This window comes from Carassius carassius, chromosome 16 (assembly GCF_963082965.1).
Source record: "Carassius carassius chromosome 16, fCarCar2.1, whole genome shotgun sequence".
In the NCBI taxonomy this organism is placed as follows: Eukaryota; Metazoa; Chordata; class Actinopteri; order Cypriniformes; family Cyprinidae; genus Carassius; species Carassius carassius.
The window spans coordinates 7,412,042-7,430,666 of NC_081770.1; the positions used below are offsets into that span (position 1 = coordinate 7,412,042).

General features: G+C 38.2%; 2 protein-coding genes across 2 annotated transcripts in view; both read right to left on the reverse strand.

Annotated features, from left to right (window-relative positions):
* LOC132160319 (SLAM family member 9-like) overlaps positions 1–17,074 on the reverse strand; it is a 145,191-nt gene extending 128,117 nt beyond the window's left edge. Inside the window, exon 1 of the mRNA XM_059570087.1 lies at positions 16,834–17,074. The gene's annotated coding sequence lies outside the window, so the exon portion shown is untranslated. The remainder of the gene's footprint in view (positions 1–16,833) is intronic.
* The window catches only part of LOC132159328 (carcinoembryonic antigen-related cell adhesion molecule 1-like), a 449,528-nt gene that overhangs the window by 161,634 nt on the left and 269,269 nt on the right, over positions 1–18,625 (reverse strand). The gene's annotated exons all lie outside the window — the stretch shown is intronic.

The following is an 18,625-nucleotide window of genomic DNA, read 5'->3' on the forward strand; positions in this document are numbered from 1 at the left end:
TACCACAGCTTGATTATTAATTTTTTTTTTTTATTACTATAAAGAAGCATGTTTGTAATGAAGCATGTTTATAGATTGAAGTAGAGTCTACTACTAAAGGGCATATTTGGCAGAATCACTGATAATACATCAAACATTGAAGGTCTCTTACACTTGAAATAATGAAAACTTGTTCATTCTAAACCCTAATTAAATGGGATCCTGGGTAATCTTATTTTGCATTTCATACTGTTCATACTTTACCTACAATAATAGTCTGATGTTACACACGGTTCATTCCTAAACCCTGTGTTACGGTTATTATTTACATATTTGCATTGTCAAGTCAAGTCACCTTTATTTATATAGCGCTTTAAACAAAATACATTGCGTCAAAGCAACTGAACAACATTCATTAGGAAAACAATAATGCACAATAAGTGTCAATAATGCAAAATGACAGTTAAAGGCAGTTCATCATTTGATTCAGTGATGTCATCTCTGTTCAGTTTAAATAGTGTCTGTGCATTTATTTGCAATCAAGTCAACGATATCGCTGTAGATGAAGTGTCCCCAACTAAGCAAGCCAGAGGCGACAGCGGCAAGGAACCGAAACTCCATCGGTGACAGAATGGAGAAAAAAAACCTTGGGAGAAACCAGGCTCAGTTGGGGGGCCAGTTCTCCTCTGACCAGACGAAACCAGTAGTTCAATTCCAGGCTGCAGCAAAGTCAGATTGTGCAGAAGAATCATCTGTTTCCTGTGGTCTTGTCCTGGTGCTCCTCTGAGACAAGGTCTTTACAGGGGATCTGTATCTGGGGCTCTAGTTGTCCTGGTCTCTGCTGTCTTTCAGGGATGTAGAGGTCCTTTCTAGGTGCTGATCCACCATCTGGTCTGGATAAGTACTGGATCCGGGTGACTGCAGTGACCCTCTGATCTGGACACAGACTGGATCTGGTGGCTACGGTGACCTCGGAATAAGAGAGAAACAGATGAATATTAGCGTAGATGCCATTCTTCTAATAATGTAGCAAGTACATAGGGTGTTATGGGAAGTGTTTCCGGTTCCGGTTTACCTAATTAATGCAGCCTACAAATCCTTTAACAAATTTGCATATTAAAAGCATATTAGTATGTTATGTGTAAGCCAGGTTAAAGAGATGGGTCTTTAATCTAGATTTAAATTGGAAAAAGTGCGTCTGCCTCCCGAACAATGTTAGGTAGGTTATTCCAGAGTTTAGGCGCCAAATAGGAAAAGGATCTGCCGCCCGCAGTTGATTTTGATATTCTAGGTATTATCAAATTGCCTGAGTTTTGAGAACGTAGCGGATGTAGAGGATTACAATGTAACAGGAGCTCATTCAAATACTGAGGTGCTAAACCATTCAGGGCTTTATAAGTAATAAGCAATATTTTAAAATCTATACAATGTCAACAGTGATGACAAGATAAACACAAAACCACATTTGGTTTTTGAAAATTAAAAATGGGAAAGATACTAAATTTGGACATACGGGGTCTTAAAAGTAACAATTCCAAAAGAAAAGTTTCTCAAGAACCAAATTCTAATATCATATTTCGGTAACTTTAATACTTCTTGAGTTACAGGCATGCACATTTTGGGAAAAAATAATATATTTATGGCACTCAAACAGGTATGTTCTGTTCAATTTTGATAGAGGGAAACAAGATACCTTTCTAAGTTCAGCATTACTTATTCTTCAGACATTTTGCTTAAATACACTTATTATTAGCCTTAATGTAATGTCACCAACATTTGGTTTTCAAGCACTGAAAATGGGTAATATTCAACAACCTGAAAATGGAGCTTCATTGAGATGACCATATCTATGGGACTGAATGATGAAAGACCATGAAAATGTAGATTCCGAAAGAAAAGTTGGTTTACACGCTCCCTATAGTATCTGAAGAGAGTCACAAAACAACAAAGTCCATCTTAAGGTGATTAGTTCATATTTCAACTTCAGAGGTTTCTGTCAGTAGTTTATGGCCCTGTCCACATGGACACGGGTATTTTTATAACCGTGACTTTTTTTACACGGTTCGGCCTTTCGTCCACACGAAAACGCAGTTTCAGGGCACCGAAACCGAACATTTTTGAAAACTATGGCCAGGCTGAGCATTTTCAGAAACGCCGGTTGCAGTGTTGTCGTGTGGACAGTATAACCGGGGTTTTTGCCTTGCGACGTCAGAGTGTGCGCCGTCATCCGCTGTGTTGACGTCAGATTGTGCGCTGCTGACTGCTTCTGATTGGCCAAGGTGACTTTACAATTTGGGTTATATCGCCGCCTGCTGGTGTGGCATGCTCTTGAGAGTGCTTGATAGCATGTTTTGGCGTTTTCATGTGGACGGGATTTTTTTTTTAAACGCAGGAGGAAAAACTCCGGTTATAAAAATACCCGTGTCCGTGTGGACTAGGCCTATTTGTGCTGAAATATACACTCACCTAAATGATTATTAGGAACACCTGTTCAATTTCTCATTAATGCAATTATCTAATCAACCAATCACATGGCAGTTGCTTCAATGCATTTAGGGCTGTGGTCCTGGTCAAGACAATCTCCTGAACTCCAAACTGAATGTCAGAATGGGAAAGAAAGGTGATTTAAGCTATTTTGAGCGTGGCATGGTTGTTGGTGCCAGACGGGCCGGTCTGAGTATTTCACAATCTGCTCAGTTACTGGGATTTTCACGCACAACCATTTCTAGGGTTTACAAAGAATGGTGTGAAAAGGGAAAAACATCCAGTATGTGGCAGTCCTTTGGGCGAAAATGCCTTGTTGATGCTAGAGGTCAGAGGAGAATGGGCCGACTGATTCAAGCTGATAGAAGAGCAACTTTGACTGAAATAACCACTCGTTACAATCGAGGTATGCAGCAAAGCATTTGTGAAGCCACAACACGCACAACCTTGAGGCGGATGGGCTACAACAGCAGAAAACCCCACCGGGAACCACTAATTTCCACTACAAATAGGAAAAAGAGGCTACAATTTGCACGAGCTCACCAAAATTGGACAGTTGAAGACTGGAAAAATTTTGCCTGGTCTGATGAGTCGATTTCTGTTGAGACATTCAGATGGTAGAGTCAGAATTTGGCGTAAACAGAATGAGAACATGGATCCATCATGCCTTGTTACCACTGTGAAGGCTGGTGGTGGTGGTGTAATGGTGTGGGGGATGTTTTCTTGGCACGCTTTAGGCCCCTTAGTGCCAATTGGGCATCGTTTAAAAGCCACGGCCTACCTGAGCATTGTTTCTGACCATGTCCATCCCTTTATGACCACCATGTACCCATCCTCTGCTACTTCCAGCAGGATAATGCACCATGTCACAAAGCTCGAATCATTTCAAATTGGTTTCTTTAACATGACAATGAGTTCACTGTACTAAAATGGCCCCCACAGTCACCAGATCTCAACCCAATAGAGCATCTTTGGGATGTGGTGGAACGGGAGCTTCGTGCCCTGGATGTCCATCCCACAAATCTCCATCAACTGCAAGATGCTATCCAATCAATATGGGCCAACATTTCTAAAGAATGCTTTCAGCACCTTGTTGAATCAATGCCACGTAGAATTAAGGCAGTTCTGAAGGCGAAAGGGGGTCAAACACCGTATTAGCATGGTGCTCCTAATAATCCTTTAAAGTGAAAAGTGAGTGAGTGTATATACAGTACACGGAAGAGTGCATGAACTGTAAATTCCATTTTTTAAAAGCAAAACTCAACATACAATACATTACAAAGCATAAAAATATACAGCTTCAGTTTACCTCAGTGCTGCAGTCAAGTAAATTTGAAAGTTGCATAAAAAAAAAAAATCCAGCTAACTCCGATGTCTTTGAGAACCACTGACATAAAGCAGATTAATTGCATTTCCACAAGCTTCATATTAGCTTAGCAGTAGTTTATACATTTCCTTCTGTCGCCATTAGAAGACAATTTTCAAACTGTCTCCTAAACTTTCTTAACAGATTTATCGGAGTGATAATTTCACTCCTGTGACACCCAGCAGTTCCCGAGTCTGTGGCTGAATTTTGGGATTGGTAAAAATTCCCACATACATCTGCAAAATATACAATTAATTCTGAAATACTTTGTATTTTCAGTTTTGCTTTAGTTTTTAAAATAGAAACCAGTTTCTGAAACTGAATTAAAAAAAATAAAAATAATTGTGACTTTTTCTCAAATGAGCTTCAAGTTCTCCTAGAGATTTTCTGCCAAAATAAATGCGGTTTTATCATTTGAAACTAAAGATATGAAAAAAAAAATCTCAGTACTTTATTTTCTGTTCTGCAAAAAAGTCCTTTTGTTCTACTACTTTAAGAGACCCCTGGCAGTTTGAGGCTCTAGCAGCTCGGTTGCTAATTAAAAATAAGAGCTGCTGTGGTCTGATATTTTTCCATCTGCACAGAGATGTGGTTTGATCTGCTAGATACACAAGCAGCATCTACATGAGCATGAGTCTATAACTGGACATCTGTGGTTAGTGTCGGTTTTTGTGCGTGTTTATCTTGGTGTGTCAATAGCGTGTGGTTTAGACCAACAACATTCACAGTTTGACTTCTGCTTTACACAGAACAGCTTTATCAAGAAATATCCATCAGTGCTGTGCTTGTCAAAAAAAAAAAAAAAAAAAAAAAAAAAGAAGAACAAAAGAGACAGATCACATCAAAGTGTGATATTACTGTAAAATAGGAAAATATAATTTTCTAAGATTTTGTTTCTTATCAAAATTAAACTTCTGTCTCGTCCTCTTTACTCTGCTATGTTTTTCACTGCAAGAGAAAATGGACATGTGGCCTGAGAACATGAGAAGTGTGAAAAATAAATGTTGTGACCCTGCAGATCAATTTCCAGCTCTAGCAAGGGAAGCAGAAGTAATTTCTTAGAATAACTTCTGTTGATATCACATCTTTATTTTTTACAAACATTGTATAAATAAATCTTCTTTGTCTTGTCTTGTGTAGTATTTGAGTCATTACATCATATGACTGATCACACTTTTAAGATGCTGTAAATCTGTAACTGACTTTTACAAAGTACAAAGGTGCTTTCACACATATAATGAGATAGTTACATCTAGCTGGTTCAGGTGTGTTTGATTGGGGTTGGCACTCTGGAACTCTGCTGGGCTGCATTTCACAAAAGCATCGTAAGCCTAAGTAAATCATAGACCCATTGGCACCAATAGAGCTAGAATCAACTTAGGCTTACAATGCTTTTGGGAAATGCACACCAATTCCAACTAATTTTCAGAGGACGTTGCTAAAGGTGGAGCGATTTGTTGCTAAAAGTTGGTAAATGATGTTGTGACATCACTGCGTGATGACGTCATTACGTAATCACAATTCAAACTCCGTCTTTATGTAATATACAAAATGCACAATGAATTTTCTCAAATTGACTGGCCATCTAAGCAAAAACATTATTTGAAATTTCCTAATTTAGATTTGTTTGAAAAACTATATAAAGGCCTAGTATTTGTAAAAGTATTACAAACACAATGCCTTTCTGATTAGATATTTTAATTTTTAAAATAGAGCACTGATATTGAACACTCTTTTGAACAATTACAGTTTATGTAGTATTTTTACATACTTTTTACATATATTGTTACATATAGTGGTTTATTTCTTCTTATTAAAGCATTTATCTTAAAAAAAAAAAAAAAAAAAAAAAACTTTATGGCATTATGAGAGCCAATACACTGAAGATTCTCTTTTTTAAGGTTACACTTTGAGAAACTCAACTATTGCCTTTGTTATCGTTTTGAACTCACCTGCCTTCAGTTCAACCAGCCCAAGATATGTGGACACGTATTTTTTATGTTTTTTAAATACCTAGATACACCACACCACTCTGACGTCATTCGACACATCTAAAAGCAGACTAAACTTCTCATCTCCCACATCTGATGTCATTATCTTCAGAAAATAAGAAGCCAAAACTCCCTTAAGCATTTCTGTGCACTTGGAAGTCTGTTGCTGCCAAAGAATCTGAAAAGGCAGCTTTGCTAGTCATAGCTAAATGGTTGCATGCTAGCAGTAAACAGTGTTCCGCAAAGGCCATTGCCATAGTAGCTTCTGCGCTTTTGAACGGTTGTGAAACCGATGGAAATAGCGGTGCTGCGACAGGAGATGTCAACTCTGCTGAGAAAAGGGGCTATAGAAGAAGTACACCCCTCTCAGATGGAGTCAGGGTTTTACAGCCGTTATTTTGTGGTACCAAAAAAAGACGGTGGGTTGCGACCCATTCTGGATTTACGCCGTTTGAATCTTGCACTCAGGCCGAGCAAATTCAAGATGTTGACGGTGAAGTCTATTTTGTCTCAGATTAAACCAAACGACTGGTTTGTCACGATCGATCTGAAGAATGCATACTTTCATATTCAGATCATACTTTCATAATCAGACTCAAGCACACTCTCATCGGGATCTTGTGCTGAATCATTTAAACAGCCTGGGCTTACGCACGAATTTCCAGAAAAGTGTTTTAATTCCCTCTCAACGGATAACCTTTCTGGGAATAGACTTGGACTCTCGCGCGATGACAGCAAAGATTTCTCTCCCGCGCGCTCAGTCAATTGCGTCATGCGTGCGGCGCTTCAAAGCGTGTCGCACGGTGACAGTGAGATTGTGCCTCAGACTTTTAGGTCTAATGGCAGCGGCATTCCCCGTAATTCATCTGGGATTACTTCACATGCACCCTTTTCAGTGGTGGACGAAAAGACGAAATATTTCACCCCGTTGTCTTCCGCATCGGACGATTTCGGTGACATGGAGGTGTGTGATGTCGTTAAAACTATGGATGTCAACCGAATTCAGACTATACTGAATTCTAGAGCAGCTTCTACGAGATGCTAATATGCTTTCAAGTGGAGACTGTTTACAACCTGGTGTGAAATTCGTACTGTGGATCCAGTTTACTGCCCAGTGGCTTCAGTACTGGAGTTCCTTCAGGACCGTTTTTCAGATGGAGTGACGCCAGCCACTCTAAAAGTTTACGTGGCAGCCATTTCGGCTTACCATGAATATATAGACGGTGCCTCAGTGGGCCGTCATCCACTGGTTTCTCGTTTCATACAGGGTGCGCGACGGCTGAGGCCTTTCCGCCCCGTGCGAGTTCCCTCATGGGATTTATCCATTGTGTTGCAAGGTTTATCAGGGCGTCCGTTTGAGCCCTTGGAAACTGTACCGGATCAAATCCTGACTCTGAAGACGGTTCTTCTTATGGCTTTATCCTCCCTCAAGAGAGTTGGGGATTTACAGGCTCTCTCTGTTTCGCCTTCGTGCATGGAGTTTGCACCGGGCTCTGTGAAGGTGCTGTTGCGACCGAGGCCTAATTATGTTCCTAAGGTCGCATCTAATCCCTTTCGCTTTCAGCAAGTGGTCCTGGAGGCTTTATCCCCTGCTGAGGCGGGGTCTGGAGATCTAGGTCTTTGCCCTGTGAGAGCTTTAAAGACTTATGTGGATCGTACAGCCCCATGGCGTGAGTCGGACCAGCTGTTTGTCTGTTTGGACATAAGAATAAAGGCCATGCGGTTACAAAACAGCGCATGTCCCATTGGCTGGTGGAGGCAATATCTTTAGCCTATGAGGCGCGCGGACTCGCTTTGCCCTTAGGAGTTAAAGCCCATTCCACGAGAGCAGTGGCTTCTTCTCAAGCTTTTCTCAGTGGATCTTCCATGGATGATATCTGTGCTGCGGCAGGTTGGTCCTCACCGAGCGCCTTTATCAAGTCTCACAGTCTGGATGTGAGGATGGCCCCTGGCTCCCGGGTTCTCTCCGCTTGCGCAGCTGCTTCCTTGGATCCCAGCTATCAGGTACGTCAGCCGTTATGGCATAGCGTTCCCATAGCCGGTGACGTCACCGCAGCATCGAAGTGACCTAGGAAGTCGTGGCCTAATGGTTAGAGAGTCGGACTCCCAATCAAAAGGTTGTGAGTTCGAGTCCCGGGCCGGCAGGAAATGTGGGTGGGGGGAGTGCATGTACAGTTCTCTCTCCACCTTCAATACCACGACTTAGGTGCCCTTGAGCAAGGCATCGAACCCCCAACTGCTCCCTGGGCGCCGCAGCATAAATGGCTGCCCACTGCTCCGGGTGTGTGCTCACAGTGTGTGTGTGTGTTCACTGCTCTGTGTGTGTGCACTTCGGATGGGTTAAATGCAGAGCACAAATTCTGAGTATGGGTCACCATACTTGGCTGAATGTCACGTCACTTTCATTTTCACTTTCATGAAAGGGAACATCTCGGTTACGTATGTAACCATGGTTCCCTGAATAGGGAACAAGATGCTGCGGCCCTGGTCGTGCCATACCTTGATAGCATTCTTCTTCTTCAGTTCATGAAATTTGAGCGAAATAACACGCGGCACCCAGGTATATGATGCGTGCGCATGCGTAAGGGTAGTGCCAAGCGCTATTTGGCCAATAGGAGTGGCGGGATGGTATAGGGCTTCAGACATTCATCACACCAAGGGGTGTTCCCATAGCCGGTGACGTCACCGCAGCATCTCGTTCCCTATTCAGGGAACCATGGTTACATACGTAACCGAGATGTTATCCACTTTCTTAACTAGCTGTGGTAATGTCGACTGCTTTGTGGGGTTATACGGTCTTGATATATGTTTATATATATATATATATATATATATATATATATAAAATATGATGAACAGCTTTATTCACTAGAGTTTCAACTGTTGTTGTCTTAATTACAAAAAATTAGAAATGCGTGCTACTGTCTGCTGCTAAACTCAGCCAACAATTTTTACGTCTGCTGGAGCTTCTGTGGCTGGCTATTTGGACCTATTTAGACATTGTGAAGCCCCGCCCCCACCTTTAGTGTTGCAGTTTGTGTTTCTACAGCGATCTTAAAGATTTATGAATAAAGAGCTCATCTATTTAGTTAGGTATGGGGTCACTGTTGATCTCTGGATTTGATTTACTTGCTAAAAATAGTCAAAAAAAAAAAAAAAAAGTTACTCAGGTATACCTAGCAACAAGATAAAATCTAGCTAAATCTAGTTTGACACTCCTGATTAAGAGGAAAGTGTGCATACTGCTGTAGTGTTGTCCGATTCGCGAACGAATCTTTCAATTTAACCGGTTCTTCTTAGTGAACACATCTGAACAAACTGAATCATTTGAAACGCGTCTCCAATAAGCATTAATCCACAAATTACTTCGCTATTAACGTAACTGACACATCCTCTGAGTTAAAATAAACCAATATCCCGGAGTAATTCATTACCTCTAACAGTACACTGACTGACCTGCTGTGAAGAGAGAACTGAAGAGGAACACTAAGCAGAGCCAGAGGCCGAACGAACACGCCCACTGCTGGAGTGGTTCTCGAGTCAAGAACCAGTTGCATAGGTTTTCGGATCACCAGTACACCGAACCGAGAATCGCATACTGCGCATGCGTGTAAATTTTCAAGTATTTTGTTAAACATCGGAAAGTTTGATAAAATAACTAATTTATTTATTTTAAGATGAATGTTTCTAATCTGAATATTATAGATTATTTATAGGCCAAAGGGGTTTTCAGGGAAGTTGGACAATAATTAAGACTCTAAAGACTCTATCTTTAATAGGAATAAGGGATGATTTATTAAATATCTGTAATGAATGTATAGTTAACGCTGACACATTCACAAATTGAGTTTGTAGTAAACAGAACATGAACACGAGTAGAGCAGCTGATGATACTGAACTGCAGCACATGCCGCTTAGAGCGGTTCTCGTTCTCGAGTCAAGAACCGGTTGCCTCCGATAATCAGTACACTGAACCGAAAACCGTTTCTTTCGAACGCGTCCGATTTGAGAACCGAAGAGCTAATGATAATGCACATGCGTGATTCAGTGTGAAGCCGGCTGACTACAGCGCGTCTGAACCGAACTGATTCCTTTGGTGATTGATTCTGAAATGATTCTGTGCTAATGTTATGAGCGCAGGTAAACCGAAGGCTTGAATGAAGGGCAATCTGGCGAAATGTAAGTTCATTTAATAACAAATACATCGCAATGGATTATGTATAGTAAGTGGATCATGGTTTCTTCGCTGATGACACCCAATTTATTTACTTTATATCTTCAAGACTTAAATCTTCGTATGCACATTATTGCTGTTACTGTATTTGGGTGCGTTGTTGCAAAACTTAATTGTAAACTTTTCATGATTATGAGGTTTTTAACCGACTAAAGTTATGATTACTGACTTCATATATTTGAATGTTTTATAGACTTGACACCATTACGTCGAGCGTAAAAGAACCGGTGAACCGTTTTTTTCAACTGGTTTATTGAATCGAACCATCCGAAAGAACCGGTTCGCGGAAAAGAATCAAACTTCCCATTACTATACTGCTGCATAGAGCGCCATGTTAAAAAATAAGACTTCACCTTTGGAACAGCTTTAATAGAGTGCGGTTAGGGCTGGACAATAATGCAATATCAATATGTATCGCGATATAATTTTTTTTCAATAACAGTGATATGATTTGAAAACACATTTCCGATTTTTTAGATATACATTACCAATGTGTCCCATACATTGATTTATTTGTAGTGTTTGACTTTGAATAAACATGAGCGCTGCAGGTTTCAAAATCAAAACGTGGCACATTTGTTGCTCAATTTTTGTTTTCTGAATCAACTCAGGGCACGTTTCAAACTCTTTATCCTGGTTAAATCACGTTTCAATCTATAAGATTATTCAGCCTACACTAGCAGACATAAGTTTTGAACAATAAGACATTAATTTGTGTTTATTTTCAAAATAATTATCTTCTGCTCACAGAGCCTGCATTTATTCAATTCAAAATACACCAAAAGCAGTACAATTTTGAAATATTTTAACTATTTTAAATAACTTTGTATTTGAATACATTTTAAAATGCAATTTGTTCATGTGATCAAAGCTAAAAAATTTTTTTTTACTTTTTTTAATTTTACTACAGTCTTCAATGTCACATGATCCTTCAGAAATCATTCTAATGTGCCAATTGGCTGATTGTCAATATTTAAAACGGTTGAGTAGATTTTTTCAGGATTCTTTGATGAAAGATCCAAAGATCAGCATTAATCTGAAATAAAAATCTTCAAAAGCTTTTTTTTTAATTATAGAAATTATTACTTTCATTTAACAAGGACGCTTTGAATCGATCAAATTTATGCTAAAAAAAGTTTATAAATGTTACAAAAGATTTCAATTTCAAATAAATGCTGTTCTTCTGAACTTACTTTTCATCAAAGAAACCTGATAAATTCTACTCTGCTGCTGTTAACATATACAAATTTTCAATAAATGGTTTTTGAGCAGAAAATCAGAATATTAGAATGATTTCTGAAGGATCATGAGACTGGAGTAATGATGCTAAAGCTCAACTTTGAAATCACAGGAATAAATTATTTTTTAAAAATATTTTCAAATAGAAAACAGTTATTTTAAATGATACAAATATTTGAAAATGTTACTGTTTTTTTGCTGTATTTTGGATCAAATCAATTCAGGCTTGGTGAGCAGAAGATAATTCTTTAAAAAAAAACATTAAAGCTCTCACTGTTCAAAAACGTTTGACTGGTATTGTATATTAGCCTAGTCTGAAATTAAAGATTATTAATATTAATAAGGTGAATCAGAGATATTTATTTGACAGTGATTTCACATTTCTTGTTTGTATGAAGGCTAAATACAAAAAAAGTGAATATTTATTCATTTGTGCCATTTTCCCCCCTAAAATATTATAGTTTTATAGGAATACAGTAGGTTTCATACATTTGCGCCAACTAACAACTTCCATTTCTGCTGTTTAGGGGTGGTGTTAGTACAGTAGATAAGACACATGCCTTTGGCGTGAGAGACCCTGGTTTGAATCCACTGTGAGACACCAATGTGTCCCTAAGCAAGACACTTAACCTCTAGTTGCTCTAGAGGCATGCGACCTCTGAAATATATATAGCAATTGTAAGTCGCTTTGTATAAAAGCGTCAGCTAAATGAATAAATGTAAATTTGACAAATACATTTTTCATAAGTTTGTAGGTACAGACATCTGCTGTGACCGTTCTTGGCCGTTTTTATGAGGCTTTTTAATATCGATGTTGATATCGATATCGGAATTATATTTTATCGACCGAAATTAAGAAATATATTGTGATATACATTTTTGCCATATCGTCCAGCCCAAAGTGCAGTATAAACAAATCTCATAGCAGAGCAGCCAAATGCCTAAAAATATACATTTGTAAATCGTTGAGACACCACTGATTTCATCACTTAATGTTCCAAACCAAAGTGACTTGTTCGCAAAGATCCACCTTTCTACAAATTCAGCTTGAACACCTGTTTGCATCATTATCAAGTGTTCCTGGAGACCCTAAAGAGTTGGTTCAGGTGTGTTTTTGGTACGGGCTGAATGATTAGACTGATAAGGGCATTCACAAATCAGCATTTCTGGTTCTGATTCTAAATAGCCAAATAAAAATACCAGGTAGACTACACAATTTCCGAAAAACTGTCACGGAATGTTAACCGTGTTGCTAAATCAATCTACATTATTTAAAAGGACTTCAATCCTGATCACCATGCTTTCAATTAAATTCTTATTTGAAATGAACAATGAAATCTGACAACTGTCTCATAAGTGTTGTTTCTTTTGCTCAAATAGCATTAAAAACACTTATTATTTTACGACTACACCAGTCGATGTGCATGTGCAGTCTAAAGCGTGGATCTCAGAACACTGTTTCTTTGTAAGGAACCTCGTCAACCAGCCTCCCGACTAGGGGTGTGCCGGTACTAGTACCGGTAACGAAACGGTTCCTGGGCAAATTCCAAATGTAAGTGATCATCCCTATCCCCTTGGAGTGGGGACTTTGGAGTGAGTAGGACATGTGCGTGCCATTAAGTAGTCGTTAGGAATGCACTTTGCTAAAGGAGCGACATCATTTCCTCATTATCTTCAGCTGGGATGTTCCTGTGACAGCGCAGCATGTGTCCGTCAGCAGATGTCGCTGTTTTACTGTTATAAATGTTTATTTTTTTATTTTTTATTGTTGTTAGCATAACCGTTGCAAATAAACATACATTTTATATTTAAATACGTTTTAAAAATATGCTACACTGTAAAACCCGACCAGTAAACTTAACTCAAACCGTTTGAGTAAACAGATTGTCTTGATTTAAACCATGTAAGTTTTTAAACTTTGCATTCAAGTAATTAAGTGATTAACTGAGTGATAATTGTGAATTAGTGATGAACAGCTGCTGTTAACAAACAGAATCACTGAAGAAAAGAGAAACACAAGAACTACTACAACTGACTTCAGACACAGCCTTAGATGAAATCAACTGAAATAAAATACATGAAATCTCTCAAGATCTGATTAAACAACCCCACAAACAGCATCACCAGCTCCACTTATTAATAACCAGACTGACTTTATTTCTGTCAGACGTCTACAGAAGATCTTATTGAGAATGAACTAAGGTTTAGATGTTGATTTATTGTTTCATTTGAAGTAACCATGTTAGAGATCAGTGTTTGCTTTAGTTGGTCTCTTGACCCGTGACTTCAGTTTTTGTGTTTTCTCTGGTTATAGTAACCACATGTTTCTGAAATATGTTAAATAATCTCAAAAGCCCAGAAGAAATGCCATTAGCCTTTTTTACTTAACCCGTTGATAATAATCATCAAACATTTACTTGTTTGCACTGTGACCTTTAATGAAAGATTGTTGTGTAATTAGTTATATAATATAGTAAAAGTGACTGTAAGCAGTGATTCTGTGATAATCGGTTAATAAGACGAACTTTCCAAACACCTTGGTCTTCTATGGTGTCAATCAGTCACTACAGACATCAACAATCAGCATATGAACCTCAACAATGGTGACCATAATAAAAATGAAATGCAGCAGAGCATGCTGGAAGCCATACCCAGCATGCATTGCATGCAGCATGTGTTTTTTTCTTTTTTTGTCACCATTGTAGAGGTTCATATTCTGATTATTGATGTCTGTGTGTGACTAATTGCTACCAGGGAAGAAAGATGTATGTGCATAAAGTGTTCAATAATATTATGTAAACAGATTACGAAAAAGTCATCAGAGACTCCCATCAAAATAAACTGAACTAATTACGCAGCACTCTTTATTCATATTTTGAACTATGAACAGCTTCATGATTGATGATTGTCATCGCCAATAAGCTGCATAACAACCAACACCTGTTAGTATTTTCTCTGGGTTTTGAGTTATAACAAACATATTTTAGAAACACTCAGTTATAACAGCCAGAGACAAGACTACGACAGATGTCAAGGGTCAAGAGCCCAACTAAAGCAAACACTGATCTCTAACATGGTTACTTCAAATGAAACAATAAATCAACATCTAAACCTTAGTTCATTCTCAATAAGATCTTCTGTAGACGTCTGACAGAAATAAAGTCAGTCTGGTTATTAATAAGTGGAGCTGGTGATGCTGTTTGTGGGGTTGTTTAATCAGATCTTGAGAGATTTCATGTATTTTATTTCAGTTGATTTCATCTAAGGCTGTGTCTGAAGTCAGTTATAGTAGTTCTTGTGTTTCTCTTTTCTTCAGTAATTCTGTTTGTTAACAGCAGGTGTTCATCACTAATTCACAATTATCACTTAGTTAATCTTAATTGCAATGTACATCTTTCAGTGAACTCAACTGAATTAAGTTCAGAGTACTCATAACTGTTAGTTTTTTCAACTTAAATGGTGTAAGGCAATCGGTTTCCTCAAACGGTTTGAGTTAACATAACTTGTCAGGTTTGAGTGAGGCTGTGTCTGAAGTCAGCTGTAGTTCCTTTCTCTCTTTTCTTCAGTAATTCTGTTTGTTAACAGCAGGTGTTCATCACTAAACTCAATTATCTCTCAATTAATCACTTAATTACTTAATTGCAATGTATATCTTCTTTCAGTGAACTCAACTGAATTAAGTTCAGAGTACTGGTTATTAATAAGTGGAGCTGGTGATGCTGTTTGTGGGGTTGTTTAATCAGATCTTGAGAGATTTCATGTATTTTATTTCAGTTGATTTCATCTAAGGCTGTGTCTGAAGTCAGTTGTAGTAGTTCTTGTGTTTCTCTTTTCTTCAGTGATTCTGTTTGTTAACAGCAGCTGTTCATCACTAATTCACAATCAGCACTTAGTTAATCACTTAATTACTTGAATGCAAAGTTTAAAAACTTACATGGTTTAAATCAAGGCAATCTGTTTACTCAAACGGTTTGAGTTAAGTTTACTGGTCGGGTTTTACAGTGTAGCATATTTTTAAAACGTATTTAAATATAAAATGTATGTTTATTTGCAACGGTTATGCTAACAACAATAAAAAATAATAATAAAACATTTATAACAGTAAAACAGCGACATCTGCTGACGGACACATGCTGCGCTGTCACAGGAACATCCCAGCTGAAGATAATGAGGAAATGATGTCGCTCCTTTAGCAAAGTGCATTCCTAACGACTACTTAATGTCACGCACATGTCCTACTCACTCCAAAGTCCCCACTTCAAGGGGATAGGGATGATCACTTACATTTGGAATTTGCCCAGGAACCGTTCAGTAGGCCTACCGGTACTAGTACCGGCACACCCCTACTACAGGTATTTCAGGCCAAACTTCTCTGTGATGTGTACGAGTCTGGCCGGTATCTAAGTGCATTCATGGAGCTGTGTGCGGAAACGGATCTGGCCCTACGTGCTACCAAGGTGATGATGCAGGCATTCAGAAAGGCCATGGCCAGCTTGGTGTTACTGGAACACTACCTGTGGCTAAACCTGATGAAGATCAGGGACACCTAAAAAAATGTCTTTCCTCGACTCCCCGGTCTCTCCAAAGGAACTCTTTGGACCTGCCATGGTACTTAAGACTCTTTTGAAAGTTTTGCAAGTGAAACTTGAATAGCGGGACTTCTGTATCTCTTCTGACAATACTGCAAAATGTTATTTGAGAAGTGTGTAACAGGAAACAGCGTTTTAAGCTGAGATAGAAGTTTTATTTTTTATTTTATATTTATGCTAATCCATTTTTGTTTCATTTTCAATATTATGTGTTCTTTTATAGTTCTGTGGCTAAAACAACTATCAAAATGTTGTGCTAGAAACCAGTAACAACACGCATTCTTTGAAGTTAAAATAGAAGACCATATTTACTTTACATTGATTGACGTATATTATGATATTTAAATATCATGTGCTGATAGGTGTCAGAGGAAACACTGTCTACGTTGAGCTCACAGCATTCTTAAGGACTTTAATATTTTCTATGCCCTTTACTGTCCATTGCACTAGTGTAATTTACATGTGCAATGACAAACTTGAATCTAATCTAATGAAATGTGTTTATGTGGTTTAAGGTTCAAAAAACAATTATTATAAAGCATTTAATGCGTGTAACATTACTTCGAGCCTCCCAATCAACATTAGCGCGCCACCCACTGGATAACACACGGACATATCTGCCCAAATGTTGTCACGTGTTCAGAGATTAGAATATAAAGCTTTCAAAATGTTTTTCATATAACGTTAGCCTATAGTTCTACGTAGCCGCTATTGCCTTTAAAGCAGATTAAAACAAATAAAACACATTGTGTGCTCCCTTCTACATTTGAAAACAATTGAAACGCCTTATTTGATATTATGCTAAATCGTTAAAGAGCTAACGTTAGGCTACTGAACATTTCAGAGGCTGAATCTCTGACAAACGTCGTACCAACTTTATGTCTTGTTTTAGCAAGACAATTTCAGAATCCAAGCCCAAAATGTTGACGATGAGTCAAGTAACATTTTTACCTTAAGGGAAACTTGATACAAAATTGTAACGATGATGATGATGAAGATGATGGTCTGCACCTGGTTTTCATGAATCGCGAAAAATGATGAAAACGATCCATTTCTCAGGAAACAAAACAGCTGAATGTCGTATTGAGTTTGTGTCCCAATGTTTTTTTATTTTAACTTTTCAAAATAGCTCACCCTCAAATGTGTGATATTATTGTGGTGGCTCAGGTCCAAGATTTAAAACTGACGCGGAAGTCCATATGACGTCGACGTTGTGCGTATGACGTCACGCGAACAAGGCGGCACCCTGCGAGTGGTTCAATAAAAACATTAATTTTTTTTATACAAACTAGTGGATCAAATAAATCACAGTTCATGAAAACAAAAACTTTTGGGAAACGTCTGATGCGTCCCTATCCGTTGATAATCGTACACCAGTGAAATGTATTCAAACTTGACACTTTGTTTGATACAATAAATATGCATGTTTTCACTTAATGCGCCTCTATTATAATAACCTTCTGAATTTCCAATTCAAATGTTCTATTAGTTCAACATAACTTACACTGCATCATGCAAGTGTTATTATTTCATGCAAGTGTTATTATTTTATCTACAAATGCGAGAGGCATCCAGCTGCAGCCCCGCAGACTCACTTCTTGCTAGACACCAGTGGCTGGACACCAGAGCCGTTAAATATGAGAGTTGCGACACTCTTTGATCTCGCCGCCACGCTGTCACGTGGTTCACGCAGCTCTCAATAGTTCCAAACAACTCCGCGCTGTCAACCAGTTTGAATGGTTTTAAGCTGGACAGACAGCTGCAACTATATTTGCAGAAATTATCGGTAAATATTGACGCATAATATACATTGATTATTACTTCGACACTTGCATTACATAAATATAATAGCATTATTTTCTGGGGAGTGGCGGAAACACGGCATTAATCAGTTTTTGTGTTTGATTTTGGAGGGAGGAGCGGCCTGCTCCTATAGCGTAAAATACATTTACAGCAACGACTATAAATGACAGCATTTTTTTCGGCAAATATTAACGCGTATGCATTGATTACTATGCTTACTACACTTACAGTGTGTTCTCTTTTCCTAAATACGATCCATAACATTACCGTTACTGTTAATGGGATTAATTTCTGCATGGTTCACCCCTTCATCCTCCCCTAAACATAGGCTAAACATTCCCTAAACATAAGTGTACTGTTTATATTTACCTACAGTATGTCTTTATACTAATAATATAAATACACACACACATAGCCTACAAAAAAAAAAAAAAAAAGTTGTCCTAAGAACTAATTTGTCCAAAAAAAGGTTTATATGGAAGCATATGGGTAGCAATATTAAATTTGGGATGTAATATGCAAAATGACAATGCAATATGTAAAATGACAATGCATTTCTGTATTTACATTTACATTTTCCAATACATTTGTGCAACGTTTGGTGCAAAATTAAAATGAAAATTTAATTACATAATTTTCATTTGCCATTTCATACACCAGTTTTAATATGTAAAATGAATGCTAATTTTAACGCTTTATAAGTTGCAAAATTAAAATGAAAATGTATCACAGAAATTATTAGATATGTCTAACATGTTCAAGCATAAACTGTGGCAAAATGATCATTTAAATGCTATTTTTCTTAAATGCATTAACACTCACAGTCAAGACACTTACGATTGCATTTTCATTCAATGTCCCGCAATGAATGTAGCAAAATTCAATATGCACATTGAAAATGCATTCCGAGCCGATCACGTGTCCGCCCCCTCCCACCATG